Here is a 5,819-nt window from a genome sequence, read left to right as displayed (position 1 = left end):
GGCTTTTACAGATAGCAACACTTTGATCAATAAAGTTCTATTTTTTATAATTATCCAGACTCACTTATTTTATGAAAGCAATGTGTGTTATCTGAAATTTTCTCCAAATGTTGATAAACAGTTAATCAAAAGTAATTTTCCATATGTAGAATATCTGTCCTGCTGTGGTTTTTCAGATATGGTTTCAAAACAGAATACACATGAAAACGTTTTAACCTGTGTTTACATGAGCAAGTTCAAAATGTATTCTTTCACTGCTCACCGCATGTATATAGTGAATTTTACTTCATTTCATACTTTACTACCCTTCCTGTTCCTCCATTCTCTCTCATCCTGAAACCCTTCTTTTTCCTAATAAGCCCACCTACTTCTCCTCTCTGAGTTTTATTGATGTTCCCACAGAGGTGAGAGCATGAGACAACATATCAGTAGGTTGAAGAAACTGACAATGCCCTCAGCAGCAACTAGTAACTTCCAGTAGTGCCTCAATGAGAAGTAGAATCACATAAGCTACTGTAATCTTACATAAGCCACATATGTCATCTATGGTAGAATGTTGTGAAGGTAATCACATGTGCCATGAGGTCATGAGTATAAAGGCTGAGTGTGTACAGAAAGCACCTTATTGCTATAAATCTCCCATTGTCCCTTCTGCAATGTTTCATGAACCTTCAAGAAATGGGTTTTAGGGTTCAATTTTCCACCATCAATTGTTCTCAAAACTTTGATCAATTATATATTTGGATCACTACTGTCCTTGCTATGAAATTCTTCTCTGACAAATGCTGAGAGTGCCATTGTCCTATGTGTACAAACTTGAGTACTTAAAAGGCAGTTTGACAATGTGACCATTAAGCAAAATAGTAGGGGTAAATTTCTCCCAAGGCCTTTGACCTTATAACACATTTGCACATGACCAGATATAGATATGAGTTGTCCTCCATTCAGTTTGCTGCAAATCTATTCAGGAAGCAGTTGGTTACCACCATAACAACCATGGCACTATTGTACCAGAGGAAAGATCTTGTTTGGGAGATCATTATTGTAGATTGTGTGATGTGTAGCTCAGTTTCTCTCCTTGCAGCCTGTATAGCACCTTCTAGCACCATAGGGTTCACGAATAGAAAGGAAACTTTTAGCCTCAACTTCTCTTTGCCCTGTGTGATGTCTTCAGCAACAGAGTATTGCCATCCCATTATGGTAGGCAATCAAGAGCAATGACAATTTCCTGTTTAGTTTTGAGGTATCTGGGGTCTCCTTCATTAACATCTCATAGCTATATTGTCAGGCTCCTTCTTTCTGTCTCAACAATAGTATTGTAGTTGAAGAGGTTCTTTGCTATGTTTATGATATGGAAAAAAATTACAAATGAAAGCTCCAAACTTAGAGGAAACAGAAAATGCTGTTTCTAAGCCCTGAAATACAGAAATCCATGTAACCAATCATTGATGAAGGCAGCACTCTGTGTTTCCCAGTACAGAAGAGTACAGTGTAGCATCTGGGTCATGTTGAAGGGAAGGGAGCTAGAACAACAGATGACAATGTAAACTGCTAATCTCAGTCTATGGACAAAACCACATAGTGACCTTTTATCTCCTTCACTTCTTTTTTTTGTTGGTAAGCCCTTTTAATAAATGCTTCAGAGTTGTGGCTTCCACGAAGGGAAACACACAGCAGGCTTAACTTTTGCTAATGTCTCATCAGAGCCAAGCAAAAGATCAATAGTTAGTGTTACTGAGACCACTGCTAACAAAGAGTGTGGCCTAAACCATAATGACAAAGCCTTGCTGGGTGCTCCCTCCTAATTGAACTTCCTGACATTAATGCTTGTTAGAACCCAGGCAACTACATTTAAATTTGAAGTTCTCTCTTCAATGCCCTTATTAGATATTCCTGTCCTGCTTACTCATTGTGTGGATGTTGTAAAATAACAAACCTTTATTTTAACATAGAGAGTTTCAAGCTCTATGTCTAAAGCTCATGCTAAGAAAATTCGATATCTGACATTTCAAGAAATTTTGCTTGTGATACTATGTTGGGTGCACCCATAAGTCCCTCTTGTTTATTAGTGTTTGTTTTGGGAAGCATTGTGGCAGTTTGGAAAATAACGGCTTTTCCTTCTGGACCGGAGTTACAGCAAGCACTCTAATGTTTACTATCTTTCTTAAGAAAGAAAGAAAGAAAGAAAGAAAGAAAGAAAGAAAGAAAGAAAGAAAGAAAGAAAGAAAGAAAGAAAGAAAAAGAAAGGAGAAAAAAAATGTAAATAGACACATGCATTCTAGTGCCCAGGCAAAGCATATTCTCGATGCTTCCAGGCATCCAGAAAGAAGCCTGGAAGTTAAGGTGAGCGTTCTCTGTAGCTTGGAGTAATGACGCTGAGACTCTCTGGTTAAACAACTAGGAGAGACTGGTTGGAGCAAACCAACTATGGACATTTAGTGTTGCCTGGGCTGCAGCTTAAGGCAGAGCAGTTCTGGCTTCAGATGAGCCTGTGTAGACAGCTGGCTAACCTACTTAAATATGGATGGGGTGACATTTCTCCAGCAGTCGAGGCCCAGGCACCTTGTCTTTTCTTTTCTGACTTCTGGCACCACTATTCTTTTCTAGGAGCTTCAGGATGCTACTGATTCTAGGGCCCAAAGCTTGGCCCCAACCTTTCACAGTTCAAACCCCTTCTCAAGATCTTAGGAAGTGAAACTCTGTATGTAAATTCCCAGCACTTGCAAGGACAGGGCCAGCCCCAAAGCCCTGGGTGAAGAACTAGACTGTTGATCACCTCCCTGTTTGGAGCAGGGCTAAGCCTAGCTGGCTTGAAGAGCTGAGAAGAACAGTGGCACCAACGACAATGGGCAGAGCCCCTGAACCAGGCTGCTGTGGGTCAGGGTGACTTCAGCATGTGGACCACAAGGGCCATCCTAGATGCAAAGCCAACTTCTGCGGCCAGAGGATGCTGATGAGCATTGGTTTCTGTCACTGCCCTTACCTTGGCCCCATAAGACTGATGCTGATGGTGCAGAAGCTAAAGGCAGAGCCTGATCTGTCTCTGGTGCAGCCTGTCTTCAGCACTGTGGACCCTCAAGTTGGTATCTACTACATATGACTGACCAGCAGCTAAGTATCCTGTCACTCAACTTCTTACTTCTTTGACAAGTGTATTTGAGAATTGTATGATGAATCTATAATTGTAGGTGTACTGACACTATATTTTGAACTTACTTATACTGTCACCTCTACTTGAATTATAATAAAATGATAGGCATTTTAGGTTGAAGACTCTGATTACTACCACTCTTGAAATTTAATGAATGTATTAAAGATACTTTGGATAATCCACAGCATGACCATTCATCTTTTTCCCCCTAAATTAGCACTTTGTATCTTCCAGGGAAAGAGAACTGGCCCTTAACTTTCATTTTAAAGAATAATACTGTCATGTGCTACAAGGGGATTTAAAGGATTACATCCTCGCACTGTCCTATTTGCTGAAAAATTCAGATCTATGATGTTACCACCAAGATGCAAACTAGACCTGCACATCCAACTTGGGAGACAGTGTTAAATTTTAAATAGTGAAAATTAAGTAGAATTAAATTCAGTACTGAACTTTACCAGAACCATTTCGATGTGTACCTGTGGCTAGTGCCTTCCATACGGCACACAGCCTGATTATAGCATACACCCAGTGTCTCAGTAGTTCTGGTTGTAGACCCTAGTAAGGAAGCTTAAGCTTAGTAACTTCATCATTCTAAACTCAAGACCTCCCAGGCATATGTCTGATGTTTACACAATGTTATTTTGCTGAGATTTCTTTCCATGTTCTAACTCCCAGAAATGTCTGTTCAGCTGGTCTCAATACATTTTCCCAAATAAGCCTGCCAGGCTCATATTGTTCTACTATGGATGCCCACAATATCTCAATACATGGAGTCATTTTCCCCTTCCTTCTTTCTGTCTTTTTGTCTGCCTGTCTGTCAGTCTTCTTATGTGGATATCTCTTTCACTTTCAGTACATTACAGAATATGCTGAGGTTACATACAAACATTTATCTAAATATCACAAAAATTTGAGTTGTACATTAAATCAGAAATTTATAAATTCAGGTCACAGACACAAAAAAGCATAAGCATTTTACATAACAAAATAACTTTCTTTCCAATCCTCCCACTCATCCTGGCAGGTAGGCAATTGTCAGAAACCAGCAACTTCTAGTTGAATTACGTAATAAATATATTTAACCAGAGCATGGTGCCCTTGGTGTATTAGTGTCTCCTTTTAATTTTTTATCTTATCAATGTAGTAAATTAGAAGCTTTTCTTATTATAATATTCATCATAGAGATAACACTCATCATAGAGAACCTTGAATATACAAAAGAAAATAATGATGATAATGTTATTTAGCAATGACAGCCATGAATATTCTAGTGTCGCAGAGACTCCGATCAAGAAGTTCCAGCTCCACATTTTATAAATGTGTTTCTTAATGTTTCGTGTATATTATTTCCCATTTTTGTGATGCTTCTGATGATTTCCACTTTTATTAGGTGTGGTTCCTAATTTTAATAACAGCTGAATTTTTATTTACTTGATATAATTGACCTGAATTGTACATGTTGGATCTTCTCCATCTTCCCTCAGAATAGGACCATACATAAGCCTAGGGCCTTAAGAATAGTAGGTTAATGTGAAATTGTTGAGATAGAACTGATGTCCCTAAAAAAGGGGAGACCATGCAGAGCATACCAAGAAAGCAGCCACCTCTCCAAGCCATAGAGAGTAGCCACTGGAGAAATCACACCTCCCATTATCTTGGTCTTGGATGTCTAGTATCTAGGAGAGGAAAAGAATGTTTCTAATAAATGTACCCAGATTGTGGTGCCCTGTCATATCAATGCTAATATGCTTGATTTCTAAGATTCTTTTCTTTTGTTTCTTCATTCATTTTATGTATATGGGTGTAGGCATGTGCCTACCAGAAAATACCCAGCAGGACCTGAGTGCTAGAAATTCAACTCTTTAGTTTTGTAAGCAAGCATCTTTACTCACTGATCCATCTTGCTGCCCCCAAGTTTCATTTTATAAATGAAGCTATAATCTCAGAAGTCTTTTATGCCCATTTCTGAGTATATTTCTATACAAAGATATTTCTAGAAAAAATAATTTAATTTCATAAAACATTTTAAATATTTTTTAAAGCATGAAATGCTATACTTTCCTAGCATGCAATATTTTCCTGAAATTTTCAACAATAAAAATCACAGCTACTAGTATATTTCACTACATAGCGTGTATGTTTGTGTTTGTGTAATTGTGATAAGCATACATTTTTTGATATCCAAACACAACCATGTGCCCATGATCAACAAGCACAGAGGATGGCATTAGTTAGCTTCTTCACTACGCTCTATTTTTTCTGAGACATGGTCTTTCTATCACCCTTGTGTTTGTGTGGATGAGAACCAGGTCCATCATCTCATATGTTTGAATACTTGGTCTCCAGTTGGGAAAACTGTTTTGGAAGAATTGGAAGGTGTGGTGTTTTTGGAGTAGAAGTGTCACTGGGGGCAAACTTTAAGATTTAAAAAAAAAAAAAGCCCCATTTTCTTCTCTGCCTCTCTGACTCTTGCTTATGGATCAACTTATGAACTCTCAGCTGTTCACCATGAATTTGCTCCACCGTCATGGACTCTATACTTCTGAAAACATAAGCTCAACTAAACACTTTCTCTTATAAGCTGCTTTAGTCATATAGTTTTCGTTACAAATATAGAAAAGTAACTAAGACATACCTGGAGCTCCTAATCTTTTTAGCTGAGCTG

General features: G+C 38.3%; 1 pseudogene; it reads left to right on the top strand.

Moving 5' to 3' along the window:
• Positions 1 to 2,617: 2,617 nt before the first annotated feature.
• Positions 2,618 to 3,100, top strand: LOC110311312 (annotated as a pseudogene).
• Positions 3,101 to 5,819: the final 2,719 nt, after the last annotated feature.

Source organism: Mus caroli, chromosome 16, assembly GCF_900094665.2.
Source record: "Mus caroli chromosome 16, CAROLI_EIJ_v1.1, whole genome shotgun sequence".
NCBI lineage: Eukaryota > Metazoa > Chordata > Mammalia > Rodentia > Muridae > Mus > Mus caroli.
Note: the sequence above shows the minus strand (reverse complement) of the source record. Positions and strands in the feature narration are given on the sequence as shown.